The sequence below is a fragment of the Nothoprocta perdicaria genome, unplaced genomic scaffold (genome assembly GCF_003342845.1).
Source record: "Nothoprocta perdicaria isolate Ctin4 unplaced genomic scaffold, notPer1 scaffold_29, whole genome shotgun sequence".
Classification (NCBI taxonomy): Eukaryota; Metazoa; Chordata; class Aves; order Tinamiformes; family Tinamidae; genus Nothoprocta; species Nothoprocta perdicaria.
In genome coordinates this window covers 47,536-69,643 of record NW_020455521.1, presented here as the reverse complement: position 1 = coordinate 69,643, position 22,108 = coordinate 47,536, and positions in this window count along the sequence as shown.

Genomic DNA, 22,108 nt, shown 5'->3' with positions numbered 1-22,108 from the left:
ATGAACAGTGATCACTGACAAAACTGTTTCTGCTCTGTAGTATCAGAAATTTTTTAAAGTACTTGCTACCAATGGAAAATTCAAAGGACAAGCTAGGCATTTAGGTTTAACTTTCAGTAAACACATAATTTGAAACAGTGTTCACAGTTACCACTGAGACCTAACAGTATAGAAATGATTATGCAAAAATGACAATGCTTTCTTTGAAACATTTATGATATTTCTGAACGTATTCATTATGTGCAGCTATTCCCTACCCAGATTACTTGCCTTTTACTGTTCATGCTTGATACTTGCTGTTCGCTGTTCATGGCCTGTGAGAGACCCTGTAAACCYCTGCTTTTCATCCTTGACTGCATGATGAATCATTTAAACAAGCTGTTAAACATATAAACAAATATGCCTGAATCTTCTAGATTATTATCAAATGCCAAAAAAAGAGAWCAGCTCACACATGAATTTAGACTTTTAGTTTACTGATGCTGAGGCAATTCACAATTGTCAATATAATTTTGGATTTCAGAGCACTAGATTCAAAAGAACAAAGGGTAAGTAATCAGATAAAAAATTACAGTCCATGCTTCTTAGACATTAGATTGTAATCTCTATTAAAAACAAGTCTGTAGTCAACAGCAAAGTTTAACCAAACCAGGTTGTGCATTTCCGTGTAGGAGGCCTTGCGCATTTCCTTCTTCTCCAAGACTTTGCAGAGCTATGGATGACACATTTTCACTTTCATTCACTTATCTAAAAACATATTTTAAGAAACTTATTGGAATAAAAACTGAAGGAAAAAAATGAGTTTTCCACATAACAGTAACACCCTTTTTCGTTTGTATTTTAAGTATTATATAAATTTGAAGCCTATAATTTTTTATTTCCATCTGTAAATATTAATCTCTATTTTAGCATACATATTCTGGGCCAGATTTTCAGCACCAGTGAAGTTAAAATTATTTACTCCTGCCAAGATTCTTGTATAATATACTATATATATAATACAGAACCAAAAGAACGTAAGTTGGTTTCCAGAGGGTATAGATTGAAGGCAACACACTGCTAGAAGTTATAAAAAAAGGCTGGGTGCAAAGTTGGAGTACAAAAGAGAAAAAAGGCTGAAAAGAAGTTATTAATACTGCAAGATCTGTACAGAATTGCAGTCTTTGGAAGGTACCTCTATGACCTGTTAAATCTTTTTATGTAAGAAAAAGGGTGCAAAGTGTGCTTGTTAACCTGATAGCTAGGTATATTACTGTGAAGAAGTGAGAAGCTATAGTAAATGAAACCTGCCTGAATTATTCTTTTAGATCCCCCTAAAAAACCAACAGCCACAGAGGTAATACAGATTACGGTAAAGATGGTTTACAACAGCATATTGCAGTTACAGATCATGCTTCTGTCATTTAAAATGAAAGATTTAGAAGTCTATACTTTAAAATGCCACACTGCTCATAATGCCACATTTGCTTCTACAAATAGTGTGGATACTTTTCACTCTTTCATAATACAGAGCTCTGGCCTCACATAGGTTAATTATAGCTTTGTGGGGCAGATAGACACTTCTTTTCAAATATTACAGTAATTGCTTTTCTTGCCATAGAGCTTTATCCATCAGCCCCAAAGTTTTTTTTTTTCCCCTGAAGGAACTCATTCAACTCAGATTGAAGCCAGAAGTCATACTAGCAATGGGAGCTAAAGCTTGGGATATTCACAACTTTTTGACCCTTGGCAGCATCCAAGTTGATGACAGCTTTCAAGGGTCTAGACTTCCTAACAGTGATTTCATTTCTCCCTCCTTTAAAAGCAGTGGGTAGGTAAAACGTAGTTTCTCACATGCCTGTATAAAGCATGAGGATTATGGCTGGCAGCTCCATTCCTCAAGTACATTCATATCTGTGGGAATAAAGCCAACCTGGGCATGACTTTCCTGAGACCGTCTGATGTCACAGAATGAACTTCTGCAGCACCGAGAATCAGCCTATTCTTACCAGCCTCCATCTTTCACAATAAAAATAAACATATTCTTCTAGAGGTTTGCCTCTAAAAACTGTACAGGATACCTTATTGAAGAACTGAAAAATATCCATGAGTTTGCTTTAAAATATACCCTAACGTAGTGAATTTGTTCATTTAGRGATTCCCTTTTATTTCAGTGTCTAAAAAATCCCAAATCCATCACTGCAAAAAAGTTAACAGTAGTTAAATAGAGAGTATAACAAAATGCTATTTCTAGAGTTTCAGAGCTGAGTGACTGCAGGTAGGTTTGCAGGTTTCTTTGGTCTAGCAGCCTTGGAACACAGGGCTTCCAGACCATTAAAACACACAGGAGGAGCCGCTCGGCGCATGAGGAAGGCGACAGCTTCRCTACCTGGTGCGAGCATCGAGTGACTTGTGGAAGAAAAACAATGCTGCAGGTACCACGGGCAGTCTATTGCTAAACTTTATAAAACAGCATACAAGTTAATAAACTAATTGAAACATGCTGAAAAAAGTTCAGAAAGCATCATCATACCCAATAACTTAAAATATGCAAGACCCTGAAGGATTCAAGGTCCGTAAGTATTTAGAAAAGTGGTATCTTAACCAAATACTATGGCAATCTACAGCAAGGTGTATTTATTTCACTGACCAGGCTAGAGATGCTTATGCAATACTAAATGCATTAAAATGTCTGCTATTCCTTTCTATATCAAACCATTGGAGAGGAAAGGAACAAATTTCATTATCTCGTATGAGGTTCTAGATAGGCCTCACAGATCACAAAATCAAATACAAGATTTAAAAAAAAATCTTCTCTTTGACAGTAAGTTCGAATACACTGAACAACAACCAAGACCAATGAAATGATGCTCAGATTTAATTCCAACAGCTTCTAAAGAGTGGGAAAGCAAAGCTAAAATTCCCCTTTTCATAGGAGAGTTGACAAAACGGCTATAAACTCATTTCCTCATTGCCATTAATATGCTGCAGTCAGGGCAAACGCATGCTGTGTAAGGGAAGTGCAGAAAGCCTATGGCACAATTATTCAAAGATAATAATTCTGTTTTATTCAGCAGGATACCCATTCACAGAAATGCCATTTCCACTAAAAAGAGAGGGAGAACTGCCTCAAGAGCTGAAGGACATTTCTTCAAACATGACAATTACCATAATATCATTTACTCATTTTCTTCACTCRTAATATGGACTGAATAATAGCTGTTGTATAAATAAAACATGCAATTATAAAATAGTTAAAATACTATTTCACAGCTAGTCATATCAACATGAAATAATACGATTCTCCTACTGCCTCCTTCTGCAAACAGAGAAAGAAAACCTTTTCTTTTTCCTCTTGATTAAAAGGTCCCTGGAAGAAAGGAAACAGCTTGGCAGAAGAAGAGACTTTTCTTTTAAACAGCATTAAATAAAGCAAGCGAACTCTGAGAGCTAATCAAAAATACCAAAAAAATCCTTCACAAATTATTAGCAGTTCTATCTACCTCTCAAGTGTTGGTTCTGCACCAAAGCCTTCCACCCAATCCAGCAGGCCTTTTACACAGGATCAGAAAAAGAAAAGATCCTCTGATTGCAAGCTGGATGGGCTTAGCAGCAAGATCTGTAGAAGCAATTTGAGAAAGCAGTGCCTGGGAGTATTTGTCCAAAGACTAGCTGCATTTCTTGAAAAAGGCACTAGATTTCTACAGAGTAAAAAGGAGTTATCATACACTAGCATATTCATTCAGACATTAAAACTTAAAAATATGCAGACTGCACCCTAGCAGGCAGCAACACAACTTAATTCTGGTTGCATATGCAAGTCTTACAATTAAGCAGTAACATTCATCATGTTCAGCAATCAAGTGGCAAATAACATGTTGTGGACATGAACTGTGACTGTCAGACAGCAACGTGAGCTACCAGCCCCTCTCTCATTCAGAGCTCCACCTTGCCATGGTCACTGCTAAGATCTCAAGTAGTCCTTTCAATTCTTTGCAAAACTGAGGGAAGGTCTTTACCCCAAAAATGTCAAGTATGGACATACTACACTGTCTGTCATGATCCTGCGGGGAAAYGCTTTTTGTAAATGGTTTGGTACAAATAAAATACACAGACACTGCAAAATGTACTATATCTAATCACAATTTTCAATTTTCACATCTAGATCATTTCTGTGTGTCATCARCCAAAAAAAGCACACAAAACAGAATTCTTTACGCTGGAATGAGCAGTCTGTTTATATCAGCATGAAGGATTTTGAGCAATTATAGTTTATAATCATTAATCTGGTAAATGTGGAAAAATATCACCTCATTCAATATACGTAAAAAAAGATCAGGTCTTTTCAAGTGAAGTATTTTCTTCTGGTCAAGTTCTAAAAGAAAAGAGAAAAAGAACAAACTGGTTTGTGCAAAACTTGAACGCACTGCAACATTCCCTCTTTGGAGACGCGGCCTTGCCTRGAATCTGTCCCGCACTTCTCAAGGAACTGGGTTTTTCAGCAGGCTTCTGGCTGAGCCAGGACAAGAACTGTGGAAACACCAGACTTCCAAATGAAAGCCAAAACCAAAGAATCGTTTCTCTAACTCTCACAGAATTTACTTTTTACACACACACCAGAAACAAGCATCAGTCCCTACTTTTAAGAAAACAGTATCCATGTAACAGATTGTGATCAGTCTAGGAAGTATCACTTTTTTTTTTTTTAATGGTTACATGAAGACCTAACAACAGACCTGTCCTATTTTAGAGCATAAAGATTTGGAATGAAAACAGCTACTCATGTCAATTAGATTGCTCATCTGTCTAGTCCTGACTATAGGCCCTTCAAGCAGAAAAACTATGAAAGCAGCAAGTTAGGCTACCTGAAATATCAAATCCTAGTCAACGCACTGTCATCATTAAACCTCAAAGGTTTGTCCCTGAAACTGTTTCAGATGAAGCATTTAAGTGCTATCTGAGACAACACAGCAGGTTAAAATCACATTCTTCAATCCCTACACAATTTGGGGAGCTTATCAGAGACCTATCTCTAAGCAATCTGAAGTGCAAAGCATGACAAGAAATAGCCCACAGAGCGCAGCCACAGAACAAAACCTCAGTTCCCGGTATCAGCGAGTTCCTGCCTGTCACGCTCATGTAGGATCCCCACAACAGCGGGACTATTTGCTCTCATTCTCCTATTTATTTGCCTGTCATGTTTGTTTTGATCTTCACCTGACAAGCAGCACAGACTGACTGGCACAAGCAAATCCTGAGGCGAGGTGACGACTGCCTCTATTACTGTCTTAGAGGGGCTGTCGGCTGAGCACTGCAATTTTGTTCCTTGCTCGCTGGGCTTCATTGACCGGCTCTCGTGGCAGCCTTGTGAGCTGCTCTCGGCCCCTCGCTCAACACCACGGCTGCTGCTTCCCTGCTGCACGGCAGCGCGTTCCCCACGGGGCCGGCCGCCTCTCAGGCACGCAGGCCCATGAAGGCCCGAGCAGCACACGGCGTGTTCGCATGCGACCCCGTGCTGGGAGGCTGTTTGCTGCTGACAGTCTATTAAACAGCATCATACAGCGTGCTCGGAGGAGGACACTTCCCGGGATCTCRCACTCAAACCAAGATTTTGTCTCATGCTTCTTGGAGAAGAGACAGAGAGCCTGTAATGCATTCAGCCCACAACTCCCACGAGGGCTTCGACAGAGAGCCAGCAATATGAAAACACTGCCCGCAGCAGAAGCCAAGTGGTCTCTCTCCTTACGGTTATAGTTTATAGAATGACAGAAAAATTATTCAGTACTACAAAACAGGTAATAATAAAGCAGATAGTTTATTAGATAAGAGTGTTAGCCCCCATCCTCCCATTTAGTCTTCAGTAGTGGCATTCACTTTCCTAAAGCACAAGCAGTTCTGATGTGTAAAGCAAAGGCCTCATTACAGGGGGGCAACAAGAACATATATGGATGAGCACTCAAATTCACCTGGCTCCTTGCATAAAACAGGTCTACAGAAAGTTCTCCCAAATATATCTCAATTTACCTCAATTATTGGCTTTTGCTCTGAAGTATGAAAGTCTTTGCTTTATCATATATTCACGGCATGTCTTCCCTATCCAAACATATAACACTTTTGCAACCAGCCTGCAAGTGGACTTAATGTTTTCTAACTTTACTGATTAAAAGTGAATTTTCATTGAATAATTCAAGCTTTATTATATTCCCAGTTATATTTTATATTACTTTTCTTGCATTATGTAAAAAATATATATGAGAAAGCTTCCAATTAATCAGTATTATTTCAGACTTCTGCTTAAAAAGGAATCAAATCCTTGTGCAAGTAGCTGCATGAAATTTTAAAATGCTGCCACAAAAACAGACTTATCCAACCCCAAAGATGAATGTTTTCTCAGGGCATCAGCATAACTACAAGCTTGTCTGGTCCATACCAAAGCTAAAGTGCATGTTTCAAAAGGKATTAACTAAGTTTTAGAATAAGATCCTATTCTTGCTTGAAATGAAACATTTGGGCAAAGCACATATTGTAAATTCATGGGGAGAGAAATTAAATCCTGAGTGCAAAGACAGACCTCTGTCAACTTGCATTACTGGATTCGGGATGTTTTACAGCATTACAAGATCGTTCCAGCAAGGGAACAACCTTAAAGAGGATATATTCTTTTCTTGCTTTGCCTTCCCTTTGTTCAGTTCCCTATATCCCACATTAGGGTAAGGCTTTCACAAAAAAGTCAATATTTGAATGTTACTTACAGTTAGCAATTCAGCTTTTCTGATTCTGCACTTTCTCTGTCCAGCTTTAATTCTGCATCACGTTAAGAAGCAGCTGAAAAAGACAGTGGGCAAATCCTGAATACCAGTAAACAGAAATGTCTATGTTCCTAGTAAAGAGATAAAACATACTCACAGAACTAAAATACTGCTTAAATAKGAGTCAAACCTATGAATTGAGGATGGTACAACACATACAAAAGAAAAATTAAATATATAATGTCTTATTGATATTGATGCATTGATATTGATTAATATTTTGGTAACCTGAACAGATCCTACAGACTCCCTTTTTCATGATTCTGATCTAATATTTTATTAATTCCTTTGCTGCAGCTGTATACATTTATGCAACAACTCAGGCTACTATAGGAGATTGATTTAAACAGGAGAAAAAGAAACAACTTGAAAAGATATAGGTACTTCATTTGAATTCASAGAGGTTAATATAAAATTCAGGTATGCTCCTTGATACAGTAGCACAAATCTCCACTATAATGGTTCTGCATAATGATGGTCCCTTCAGTAGGTATGAGATGCACTGTAACAATTATATCWGAAAGCACGTTTTAGCCCTTGCCTTTCTATAGTTTATGAGTGTCATCCTTTAAGATCAAATAACAGTTACTGACTGAGTGGATTAAGGTTTAAGCTTTTTTCAATATGAATGATAAAAGGCTCTTTTTCTTACTACAGCAAAATGTTGAAATGCTGGTAAAAGCATAAATTACATTAAAATGGAACATTCTGTGAATAGCTTAACAGCATCACGGTAAGACAGAAAAATAAYGCATTCAGTTTCTCATTCACTTGTAAAATCTATATACTATAGAYCCCTCAGGCAGCATTAGGTATCATTTACAGTGTAAAAAGGATTGACTTTCAGATACCAAATTAATCAGCATGAATTTTGTGACCTGTTAACTACTGATCACAGTTACTGAATGGCTTTTTGGTCCAGAAATCAATAAGCTGCAGCACTTTTTCTCCACGATCTCACCATAGATTGCAAGATGTAGTAGGGCTCTGTCTAATTAGAATTCAGGTTACTGTAAAAAGTGACAMTCCAAAGAGCTCTTCACAATTTCAAAAAGAAAAATTGAAATTTAARATTTTACTACCAAAATAAAGAAGTTTCAACCTCTCAACCAACCRTTTCAATGATCAGCTTGGAAGAAGGTGGTTTTTTGGGCACCACCAAAATCCCCAGGTACGTGCAGATCGTCCTCCTGGAGCTAAGCTGGGGCTGGGGATGCTGCAGCTCCCAGGGTCTCTGGCTGGGCTGACTTCAGGTGTCCTCATGTCCCCAGCACTGTATCTCCTAGGGCACAGAACTGTCCCATGCCAATAGCCCTACAGCTTCCAGGTTTCTGGTTCTGGAAGACGCCACCAAAATGATTTATGATTGCTGAATAATAGCTGCTCATAAAAAATTATGATTTCTGACACCTCAACTGGATACCACATTTCTGACACCTCAATAAACTGGACACCAGATTTTCTAGTCTGTTTTAGAGGCAGATTCAAACAGCTCCAAATAGCCCCARAGCTTGAGATTTAACATCATTTTCTAACATGTCTGGCCCTAGGACCAGCACAAAGTAAACTCTCACACTTTGCTGTTCGAGTATCAAACCAGTTACTCAGGCTGTGGGCTCATGTACTTGATTCTGAGTGATCTCACTCATTTTTATTCACTAAATGACTCACTYAACACAGAGGTACTGTTCTGTCACTTCAGCGACTTAAAATTACTTATTATCCTCCAAACTTGAATTAGAAAATATACTCACCTAAAAGGAGTAAAAATCACAGCCCTTTAAGCAAGAATGAGACCTTCTCTCCTCATTTTGGAGATCTTTCACACATCATGCTCCACATTGGGTCTTGGCAGGCTGAGATATGTCTGTGCTGCTGGAGATGCTGTCTTTGCTGTCTTTTAGATAACGACACATAAAGCCCAAATTGTCACCTACCTCACCCAAATACCTCATAGCATTTCTTTAGATGCTATTTCAGGACATAAGATGAAATAAGGAATCGTACCAGGCAGAAAGAGAAAGCAAAATAAATCCCCCCAACAATAAATTTTGTCTTCCAATTCTGCAATAGGGGAAAACAAGTATCATGTAATCACTAAGTCAAACACAACAAAGATGAGGTCTGAAATAAAAAGAGAAAGAGCTTCAATTTTCAGAAGCTTTCACAAAAAGAGCAAGCTGCAAAAAGAATTTAACACATTTCAGTCAGATGGAAATTCACTTCTAAAGGGAAAGCCATCTCGCACTTCAGCCRAAATGTATCCCTAGAAGTTGGGTCTGATTTAAAGGCCATCTGAAGACCCAGTGCCATGAAGACTAGAAGTAGGTCTAACAAAATGAGCTGTTAAAGAAACCCTTTAAGATTAACAAACAGATAAATACTTTTTTTTTTTCTTTTCAAAATGCAATTGATAACAAAACAGAGAGATGCCATCCAAAAGGCACAACCAAAGATGGACAAAGATGCCTGCATGCCATTTCCATCTCTCACAACAGATCTGGCTCTGCTTTTGGAACTGTACTGATATATGACAATTTTCCCTGTGACTGCCAGAAAGTTGTCAGCAGCCCATAAAAYCTGGGATTAAGTGCTCCAGCTGCACACCCTCAGCACTACATAGTGCCTGGCTACAGCGTTTGCCCACTGTGACAGCACTTGGTACAGGAATCCTCTGGAAAAGAAAATCTCTCTTTTCTCTAAAGAGGTCCTAGCAAGGGACAATACAGGACTGCGGTTCCACATAACAAAGGCCACCTTGAATTAATGACTACTGAATCCAAACAAAATAAGTATTAAGAACAGCAGCATTTCCACAAGAGGAGAGTACCCTGCATATCACAGACATAGAAAATTGGGCTGCTTCTGCTTTAAATACCTGCTGTGTTCCACCTCTATAGCTATTTTACATTTGCTAAAAACCACAGATCATGGTGATGTATTAATCTTGTCTCTCCTGTTTATTCACAYTGCCTAACAGAAGCAATCCTCTTCAGTCAAAAGTATACTAAGTACTTGATCCTGTGACAGGACAAAGTCTTAACAACAGTTAATCACACAAACAAGTCAAGCATTGCCTGCTTGAATTAATACTAAATGATGAGCATGAATATTTCTAAATATCCTTTGAGACGCACTGAGAGTCGGGAGGTTTCTCTGAATAACTCAGTGACATTACTGGAAATGCCTTCTTGACAAGGCTGGAGGCTGACACAATCCTGTAACGAGTTATTGCAGTGACTGCCACCCTAACACCCATCAGCTGATGTAAACCTGCAAAATTTCACAACTTTCCTACAGGGTTACATCAAGGTGCAGCAGCTGGAGTACCTGATATAGGATCTACAACTGCCTTTCTGCTACATTTATGAAAACAAATTTTGATGGAAATTTTGCCTGTGATGAACTGTGCAACTTAACAGATGCAAGTCTGAAATCTTTTTTAACTACAAGATTGGAATCTTTAACACAGACAAGACACAATCGCAGCATCCTCTCCATTTTCCTGGATACCCACACATGGAAAGTGTGGTTCGCACTSTGCTTGCTGTGCTCCTAGGCCAGCATGGAGAGCACAGAACAGCTTAGCTTCTTCAGATGGGAGACCCACATGCAAATTCCTAACTCTAAGTGAAGAATCACACAACATTTTCCCCAACTGAGTGAAAAAAACATTGTCACTCCTTATGGTTAGTGTTTTCTGGGGAAATGCAAGGCCTCTTCTTGTCCTTGAAGATTAAATGCAGTTTTCACASTTGGGAGAACTGCAGTTACCAGGCRTAAAAGTAAAATCATATAAAATAATGTATGACAGCAGGTCCTAATCTACAAAATGGAGTTCCTGACTGCTTTTATGACTACCATATGCTAAAAGCCATTAAAAATAAAGTTAAGCATAACATTGACAACCTCACCTACGTGGAAAATAGACACACACATGTAGCCTACAAATGTCTTTAGGAAGGCTTCTAAAAATCTATCCTGGATCTACTGAGGAGAGAAACACACACACACACGCACACACACCTACAGGCTTCACAAATTTGCTCTAGATTTCCAGTTATTTCTCAGAGCTCTAGCAAGGCTCGGGTCCATACTCTTGTATCACCACAGACTATATTTTTACATCCAGACCAGGCCAGCTCCTCAGCTGGTATTACAGCTTATTCTAACTCATTTGACACCACACATGCACACGATCTCAGCATGTACTAYGCATATGCTGTGGATATGTCAGAATTATAACAGATAAAAAACATATTTGCCATGCACTATGTTTTTCCCTGGATGTTCTGCATAGGGTTGTGGCATGTAGACAGCCATCAGCAGCATGATGCTGCTTATTTGGCTATTTGAAGTTAGCRAACCTGTATCCACCGGAGAGCGCACCCATTAATCTGGCAATTAATCCTGGCCATTTTTACAAAGAATCCTCAATCACAGAAAAGGCCACAGCACTAGAAACACCTGGCTGAGACAAGGAGTGGACCCATCAGCAGCTATTGCTAGTGGAACGACTTGGGGTCAGGAAGCTTCAGGCTACGCACAGATGCACTGGCACCAGCGACGTCTCCTCCGTCCGCAGCGCTCGCTGAGGAGCCGCTGCAGCTGCTGCCTGTGAAACCGCAGAGCTCCCTGCGCCCCAGTGCTCGCAAAGAGACTCGGCTACTTCAGCCCTCAGATGCAAACACACTGAGGGGCTGGAAAATGAGACGGAAGCGGAAAATAAAATCATCAAACACTAGAAAAACATTTCAGAAGTCACTGAAATTGCTATATTGTGCTAACTTATCTCCATTGTTATGTTAATGACAAAAGAAAGGATCAATGTTTGTAGGTTCCTATTTGACTTCTGGTAGTTCTTTTGTAGCTATGTTGATACGAGAATGTTGTAGTCTTGGTTTCAGGCTACAGTGTATTTTCTCTGCAGTCTAGCACATTGCTGCTATTCACCATCTCTGCAAGTAAATCTTTATTTCCTGCCTTTTGCTCACTCTTTCTTCCATCATCACAGCTCACTTGCTGCAATATTTCTGACAACTAACACAGTGCCCAATTAATCCAGATGGTTCTCCATGTATGAGGAGGAGCTCTACCAAAAGCAGAGCAGAAAAGAGGAAGGTCAAAGCAAAGCTATTACATGCCATTCCCCAATGACAAGATTCATACAGACCCATCTATGTGCATCCATCTTCATCCTTTAGAAGCCCCAAAGTCATTAGTACATTAGCCAGAAAGTAGACATTCAGATGCTACCAAAGGGGGATGTGGGAAAAGGAACACATTCCTGATGCTTATTCCACAGCTAATCTCAAAGACAATCTTTCACATTTGATGGTACTTGGGGAGTCACTTGTCATGTGAGAACATGCAGCAAGTGACAGATGGCCGGGTAGAAGAGGGAGTTTTAGTGAGAGACAGTATCTGAGTAAGGACAGACGCTGTAACTCTGTAAAGTGCGTGAGGAACAGCCAGCTCGAGCAGTCAGCTTTGGGGAAGTAGTCTGTGTTTTGCCTGTTGAGAGGGTCTAATTACTATTTTTCTCCCCTTTTTGTGGTACATATYGCAGCCAAATCAAAGATCCAAAGCACCATATGGAATGAGCAGGAATATTCTATGACTAGCTGATCCCTCATGACTACGCTTCCAGTACAAAATAGGCCGGTCCTTTTGGTGATGGAAAAATACTTACAAGACCCATTGATGTTAAATCAGTCTAGCACAACTGAACACATGAATCTGATTACTCATCACACGCTTTAGGAATTCATGTCCAATTTTGATTTCTTATGAATTAACAGCACAAAACCTCAGAAGAGAGCAAAAGATTACAACTGCAAGAGGTACATCATATTCACAACCCAGCGTAGCTTACCCTTTAAACCTTCTGCATGTAAAAGGCTCAGTGTTTTCATTAAAAAAATAGTTAAACGAATAGCAAGTGATTTTGACATCACAAATACCTTTTAATAAATATGCAAAAAGACTCTATCCTCTCCTTTATTACAAATCACCACTATATTCAGGTGGCCATTGTTTTATRTATCAAAACAAGCCATTTTTCCAATTGTGATCACACTTCTACCTGCTTTGTGAGAGAGTCCTCTCCCCCTAACATACAGACACCAACCCTTCCGGAWGGATATCGATGAAGGAGTCACAGAAATACATAGCTATCATCCTCATAAGCCCTCTCATAGGTCTCCTTTCTGTGCATATGTGTTCTGTTACTAAATGCTGTGTGCCAGAACAGTCCACTCGGTGCATATCAAAGGTCTTGCCATTTTTATCTACCCCTGCTATTTTTTTCTAACCTGGATTACCAGTGTTAAAGTAACAGGACAGAGAAGCCCCAATATTTCACACATCCTGTTTTAACATTATTCAAATAGATTTTGTTTCTCTCATGCTTATGTATGTTAATTGTTCCTCATTATTATTCTTAGTTATTATCAACAGTCCAGCAGACTAATTTGTTCATATTTATTATCTTTTCTAAGATGCCTATAGAGTCCTATAAGACGTCTTCCAGAAAGTCTATGGCCAGCAAGGCAGCATGAGAATCTAATACCTGCATTACATTAGATGATCTGCAGGAAATATCAGGATATAGATTAAAAAAAGAAAAAGCCTTTTTTCCAATTGCGATCACATCTCTACCCGCTTCAATAAAGTGAGAGAGTTGTTCCTCCCTAACATACAGATACCAACCCTGGATCTTACAGAACTGCTGCATTTACATGGAGGTGTAATCTGTACAGGTCACAAGTCTCTGTTTAAAGCAAACTATCAGCTTCATTATATATATTTTCACCTTTAAAGCTTACAAAGGTCTTGATCTAAGAAATGCTCAGAGCTTGTAGTCAAAATCTGCTATTGAATTATAAATAACTTCAGAGCTAAAAGGAATCAAAATTTCACAACTGTCAAACAGGATAAAGAGCGTATCATCAGTGGGAAACCACTTCAGTCACATAAATACACACATACTCTGTGTGCGTGTTGGCTGGMGGCGGGTGGGGAGGGCCAGTGTTGGGCAGCAGCATCATGAAAAACAGCCTGCAGCTACTTTTAATTAAAGAAAACSACTAGATCATATTTGGTCCATAGGTCTGATACCAGTATCACTCTACTGCTGATAAGAAAAAAAATCCTTTTTTTCCTGATAAGCAATATATCATTCATCAAACGCAGAGAGACTCCAGTAGCTATTAAAACTCAGCACTTCCTAACAGCTAAAAAGTAGAACTCCTACTACGAAACCTAATTCAGCAGTTCACAAAGCTATCATATCAGGAGTCTCCCMCACTTGCTCCCTCCCACTGACCCCTCGTGGCAATTCTACCTTCTCATCTCCTGTCCCCAGATCCTCCACCTCCTCGCTCCTTCCACGGCTGTTGTCACGGGCTCTTCAACACTTGACCTCTTTTCTGTTCACATCTTGCAACAAGACAGAAAGTGAACAGAGGAGTCGCTCTTCAGCTCAGAAGAGCTGGGCTGGAGGAAAAGCAAAAGGAAGARACCAACCTGAAGGCCAGGGATTCTTCCCCCCCCCTCTTCCTTGCAGGCTGCAAGCGCAGGATGTAAAGAATGAAGTGTTGCTGTCTCCTCAGCAGCTGTCAGGAGCCCTTCTAGAACTGTATCGGCTGGGACAGGTGGGGAAGGCTGGCATTCCCCAAGCACACACCACCTCGCCACCTGTACACTTTTAAGATCTCTTATTTGTCACTCAGAAACCTGGCACTGCCTGAGCACTGGCAGCCTTGTTCTTCTCRCAGCACAAGTGGAAAAAAATTATCAAAAGAAAAAAATGCCAACTACAACTTAGCAAATGCACTGAAGATATTTAAGTCATTAGACACAAACAGAGAAGCAGTATCTCAAGTCATTACTTGTTAGTACTGCTAAAGTTTATTCGGTTTTGCTTCCCAAGTAAACTGAAGTAGAATCTGCATAAGGCCTAATTGAYGGAGGTATAGACATATAAAGCAGCTAAATCCACAAAGATTTTATGGAAGAGGCTAAATGTCATTGATCCTACTCTGAAATACTCCTCAGAGCAGATATCCGCTATTGAGTTCTCAGCATTTGCACCCAGGGCCTGCTTTTATTTTCACAGACTCCCAAAATCCACCTGAAGTGAGCAGGGATTCAGGACATGCCAAAAATCACAGGAACAGTAACTAGCAAATGCTGGCAGTCACCTCCAGAGAAAACTCACCTAGAACTTTCCTAGGAGCCTCCATAGCTGCATAGTCCACAGCCAGTGATGGGAGTGAGACAGGGCACCTTCACCACAGCCRTGGCCTGCACTGAAGGGAATCCAAGAATCAGTCAGTTCAGAGGCAATTTCAGATGCAAAGTTGGGTACAAACTCTGTACTCTGGATTAAAAATTACCCTGAAAGCTTCTATAGTCCTGCTTAACACACATGCACTCCCAGCATTTGGGGAGTTCTTCTCTGAGCTCCTGGTGTATGGAAGATGGGGTCAAAAAAGCTGAAATTTGAGCTTCTCAATCAAGAACAATATTGAGACATAACCTGTAGCTATATACATGGAAAACAAGCAGGTATTAAAGGTATATAGAACTTGTGTTTTCTGGAAGAGTTTTGTTTTGCTTAAGGGACAGGCCCTGCCATCTCTCTAACYTGAGAGCACCTCTTGTGAAGAGCAAGCTTGCAAGGCTCTCAAGGGGATCCTTCCGAACCCCAAGGGGATAAAACCGTACCCAAAAAGCACACGGCAAGAACAGAGAAAATACTGAAGACAACATCAAGCCGAGATTACAGAAGCGCGGAGGCAGCAGCGCTTCCCATCGTCCTTCCGCCTGCCTCACAGGAACCCGCTCACCCCGGCCGTTGCTCACTAGAAGCACACCAGGACAGTCCTAATACGTGTGGTTCAGCTCCCGAATGCGGGACACTTCCAGATTTCTCAGCAGCAGGAAAAACTCTTGTTCTTCCACCAAGGCTAAGATTCCGCATGCAAAGGGGGGCAATGTTGGATCAGCAGGGAAAGGTCCCTGYATGCAGCTGCCAAACAGCTCAACAGATCTGTTGGGCACTGCCCTCAGAGCAGCACAATCTCTCATAAGTCCTATTCTATATCATAATCAAAAGAATTTTTTCTGAATATAAAAGAATTCATTATGTCACTTACTGTGTATAGAGCCTTTTCTCCCCTCCTTTTTAGCAAAAGACATGAAAATTAAACAAAAATGCTAATTTCCTGTACTTCACAATACTTGATAATTTGAAAATGAATTGCAAATATAATTTGTCACAAATTGCACTGTAAATGCTTTAAAATTAAATAATCATTACTAAATGTCATATGATTACATATATTTCTTATCTACTAGATTTATACCATATTTTTTAAATATCTATCCTATTATAGTAACACAGAGGTGTATATTCACCCAATCATAACTAGTTACTTTCACTACTGAAAAAATGATCATAAATGTCAAATGCTCATAAATGGTCGTGACTTCCTTTTGCAAAATGCTTCAAAACCTAYTTCAAAAGTGGAAAGTACACATTCATCACCATATTTAATAAAATTCAAGTTTTGCCTAGGTATCTATCAGATGTTCAAGCAATCCCAAAGTGAACCTTACAAACTTAACAGGAGTGTAGACATTCATAATGAGAGAAAAACATGGTCATTACATACACTACAGTATAAACCACGGCATAATATATCCCCCGTGTTTTAGCTGCTGGAAATGTAGCACTCTACTGAATTTGAATAGCTTTAYACAGTAGTTTATACATTATATGCTAATTCTATATGAAAGCCTTCTGTGTTTTTCAATTCTTATGAATCAGACGGCCATTTTCATTAGCATCTACTGAAAATGATCCAAAAGCTCTTAAAAATTTCTGAGCTGCATTCAAAACTCAATTTTAGTGGACCAGATGTGTAAAAATAATGGAAAAGAAATAGAAGGAAAAAGATAACTGGATAATCTGAGGAAGAACTTATTTACCATGAGGGTGACAGAGCCCTGGAACAGGCTGCCCAGGGAGGCTGTGTGGAGTCTCCTTCTCTGGAGGTCTTCCAAACCCACCTGGATGCTGCCCTGTGACCCGTGCGCTGGGTGTCCCTGCTGGAGCAGGGGGTTGGACTAGATGATCTCTAGAGGTCCCTTCCAACCTCAAACAGTCTGTGATTTTTTTTTCCCCTAGATCTAGAAAGAGAGAAAGAGCGTGCACTTTTTCTAGAGACCCCTACCTACTGCTCGCACCCACATGGGCTCCCCTGCCCACCTTTGTGCAGGGCCACAGAAGAGCAGAGCCCCAATCCCCRTGCCCAGCACATGCGGCTTCCCCACCACCACCAGCTCATTTGCCTAACTCTGTGCACAGTCTACCTTTTAGACTAACTCTCTTAGAAACGGATTAAGGCAGCAAAAGCAAGTTTACTAATGCTCTGGTTTTATCACTTTCATCTGAACATTATAGAACGATAACAAAATGTAATGCTAAAGCCCACCAGAATCAAAAGAAAACAAATCAATAGCAAGTAAATTAATGCTATACTAGTCTACATCTCTATGCATGTATGCCCGTGTAAAAAATGCATAGTGTTTATATTGGACATCTGAAGATCAATAATAAGTTTAGTGAGCATAAATAGTGGAATACATTTAATAACTGATCACAGACACTTAAATTCAAGGACAACCTTTATAGAACACCACAGAAAAATATGATCGTTCTGAASTCTACTCGGGACTACATGCAACTCAAATCAAGTATCTGAAGTTATGCTTTCAATGTACTAAATATAGTATTATGAATCCAGAAAAGATGGAGCAATTTAAAGCCAAAAAAGGGGGCRGAGTGATGGATCCAAAACATCTGCAAATGTCATATAGGTTAAACACTAACCCTGACAACGCCATATAATTCATTATGAGGGTATTTAGACCAGGTTGCCAAGTTAATATGTATAATTTGCCATGTCATTTCACTATCTGCTGCTCACAACAGTGCTAGCACATCCCACTACCTGCCTTCATGCAGCAGCTGCATTTAACTCACTCGCTGTTATGCCCTAAGGTCACATGTTATTTTGCTACAAATCTAGCATCCTTTCTACCTTCTCATTTTAACTTTGACCCCAAAGATGATAGATGATCAAGAACGGAAAGTCAAGTACAATCCCAGGGATAAAGGAAAACCCAYTGCTGAGCTAAATCTCCTGTTAGAGCAGGCACTAACATCTCCATATCATACTCTGGCTATGGGGCTTGAGCTCACTGTCAATAAAAAGGGCACATCCTGTGGGAGAAAAGGGCAAAGCACCTGAGCCCCAGATCTTCATTTTCCTCTTGGGAGTCTTGGGAGAAGGTGAGAGCTCAGGCCCGTGTGGCCCCTATCCTGGAGGATTTCCCCAGTTTGGCTAGAGCCCAACAACAGAACTGGTTTCCTTGGCACAGAGTGTGAAGAAACTTCTTTCACTCGTATCTTTTTAAGAGCAGCTTTGCTGACCCTACTCACCCAGCACATTAACCAAATGCGTGGCTCCTTCCTCAAACTAGTCCTCCAAGCAAGCAGCACGGCTGAAGAAGCACACCAATGTCCACAGAGAGTTGTTATATTAATATGGAGACAGGCTATATTAAAAGCCCTCTCAGCAGTTTCACCACTGACGGATAGTTCCTGCTGCAAATTTCTATAGTTTTGACTTCCTGGTTGAATGATTTTATGAAAGCTCTGTAAAAGCACCAATATGAAGCAGAAAGAGTTTCATAAAGAATGTTTCAAACATATTCTCTCCTCCCCTATTAAGGCCTTTCAAGAAAATGTAACAGGATTATTCATCCTATAACCARTTACTTTATAAAGTGCTAGTACAGCAAACAGCAAGCACAAGGTGGCCGCAGCTGCTCGGACTCAGGAGCTGAGACACTGCTGCATTTTTCATTAGCCATAACACACAATAACCTCCCCTAGTAATCCCTAAAAGGAAGCTACAGCAACCTGTCCTGACAGTCACAAGGAAATGCACTGCTGTTTGCAACGTCATCACTGGTTTAAGAAAAGGACACAACCAGTGCAAACTGTAACAAGAGAAACRATTTCACTCCATGTCTCACCTGTGGAAGTCTGCAGAAAATTAAGGTAAGGATCTTAACTTTCATCACAGGATCTCTAATACAGTCGTGTTTGCAAAGAACCATTGACCAGTGAACCTCAGGGTACCATGAGATTAAAGCTAGGTAGCTCCAAGAAACAAACCTGTAAATACCATTCAAAAAGCTTTCTAAGTTTCAGGAAAAGTTAGCAACCAGAATACACATTACCAAAAAAAAGCAGTTAATTCATGAGTTAAATAGCAATACTCTATGTAACACTGAGAAACAGTCTCAGACTCAGGTGCAGATCTGGACCAAGGGGGAAGTGCCTGACAACAGCTCTCAGACACAGGCTGAATTTTGGGTTTGGGCGACGTTCCAAGCGACCGGCTCCCCTGCTTTAGCGCACAGGGGGCCCGAAACACAGAGGCCACCTGCAGAGCAACTATCATCTCCTACATCCTAGGGGCCAGTTATGGTGCAGGGCCRTCAGAAAGCAAAAACTTAACCTGATACAAACTGACCTGAATACTGGCTTCAAACAATAAAGCATCCAATTTTAAAAGAGCCTCTACCTGGCGGCTTTTTGTTTCAACTGTCCCTTGAGAAGCAAAGCTCTCTTAGCCACCTTCGCACAGGACCACAGAATGGTTGAGGCTAGAAGAGACCACTAGAGATCATCTAGTCCAACCTCGTGCTCATGCAGGGAGACCTGGAGCACGCAGACACCTTTCTCTTAAAAGGCAGCACTTCCCGGAAGATAACTTCAATGACAAAAGCTGTTTCTCATAGCAGTAAAGAGCATATTACATATCGCAAGAATTCCTTACACTTTCTGACTGAACATGTAACAGGACATGAAAAGGAGRTTCACTTTACAGAATTTACTTTTCAAAAGCCAAGACCAATAATAAGCCASTCTAATAACTAAACCAGCAGCATACACAAACCATCTACAGACCATYGCTGGACCTTGAGCTCTGCAGCAGCTCAGAACAGCTCCTGGAGTCCTTCATTTTATTCAAAGTGAATCTTAGCATTCAGCACACACATTCAGCATGATTGTCCATGGGCTGGCAGGAGGACCTTTTTCCACAAGCATTACATACTGAAAAACTATCAAAACACTGCAGATGACTGTTTCTAACTATTACTTTTTGTTGTTTTATTCTGTAAAAGGGAATATTGCCATGGTTTTATTACTTTCATTTATTTTTAGATACAGTGTAACAGTTCACATTAAGGTTGAAAGTAAATTTTTGTTTAGATTAAAAATCAAGCTGAAGATGTCTTAAGGCACGCACAAATAAATATAAATGTGTTAAGAACGTTCCAATGTTCTACCAAGAAATAATCTATGGAGAAATCCAATCTGACACAAACATTTCAATTAGTAGGCAAAGTTACTGTTTGTGACTTCTATTTGGTTGTCTTTCATTGTAGCTGCTGAAAGAAAAGACAATGAGGTGGAAAAACAGCCATAAAACCATGTTCATCCTAGAGAGCTACCGTGTCTTTCAAGCTCTCACGATGCTCCCCTCAGTTTAGATGGACATTAAGTAATTTCAGATAAAAAGTCAAGCAAATAAGTAAATGGTCAATATACTTAAACACTGCATAAGAATGGCTTGGCTAACATATTCATAATCAAAAAGTGATGCTACTAAAGATTTATGAGCGATGCATAATGTAATGGGCCAATCAAATAACTCAACATGGGAAATTCTTTGATTTACAAAGCCAGTGCAAGTTTACATTCTTCTTAATGATTTCATCAATTTTCCATTTTATGATTCTGCTGCACATCTCTGAAAGAGCACATCACCACTCTAACTGTCCGACCATCTCAGATTTATTGGTGAACTCGTAACGGTGATGAAGCCTCTCAGAGAGCAGATCATTGGCTGAGGTCATTATCTCAATCACTGGCCATTCTCATCCCTCGTTTACTCAGGCCATTTAAAACAGTGACCTTCTCTTGGTAGGCAACTTCCTGGTATCTGCTTGTCTACCATCCCAACATGGGATGGTAGACATGGTTTGTCTACCATCCTAACAAGGCATGAGTAGACAGATTATTTGCTTATTTTGTTAGTCTATAAGTCTTAGCAGARGGATCTAGATCAGCTGTTACTACAGTACTTTGACTTTTGATTTTCAACATTTATTTGGGGAAAAATTAGTCTCATCAGTTCCTTAAAGAAAAATCTATTGTTTCATCTGTTTCTGARTAAGTTTGGACAGAGCCAAGTTSTGCTCAAAGCTGAGAACGTGGCCTAAGCMCATTAGGGAAGAAAGACCTTAACTGCTGTGAAAAGGGTTTTCAAGTTTGGGGGCTCTCCACACTCAAGCCATTTTCACACTATGSAAACAGATGCTTCAATGAAGCATCTCACCTCCATAAATGCCAGCAAACCCTAAAATACATTTACTCTGAATATTAAARCCTTCACAGTAAAAGATTTAAAAAGTACATGAATTATTTATTTTTGTTATTAAAGTATTTATAAGCTACTGGAGCCACCCACCTAAGCACTAAGCATGCTCAGTGTAAATAATTTAGATTTTAGAAATTGTTACAAAATGTATGATGGATTGTTTACCTAAATTCTGATGTAGGATCATTGTTAGGATAGCATAACTGAAATCCATTATATATACAGTAGAACAGCTGGTCAGTAAGCTTTATGTACTTATAAGCTAGAAAAAAATTAAATATTCATGTTCACTTAATCAAAATATGCCAGGCTGTATTTGTCTATATAGCTGGCTGCATACATGTAAAAGTGTACATATATTTACATATATGTATAAATAAATGCATATATATATATATAACTATGCAGAARAGTGACCTGCCTATAGACCTATTTTGACAGACTGATATTTTGAATCACTGCTAATCTTGTCCTTGCCAATACGGGACTCACTTCACATTGAATCTCTTGGCTATTTTTTTTTATTTTAATTTTCAAAACATCTCTTTCACTCTCAAATCCCTTCAGGACACACTTTTGAACTTCCTCTTTAAATGCTGAAAGAGCTTCAAAGTTCTGCTCGTAATTTATGTACAGTATGATGGACTGGGGTCAATTCGCAACTGAATTCCCAAGGCAGGAAAATTAAATGATGGAAGAGACCATTTAATACAAAACGCCTCCTTGCTCAGAAGTTCACACAGAGGCAGGTCCTGCATAGTCCTGTCTGAAACCAGACCCCTCATCACCTCC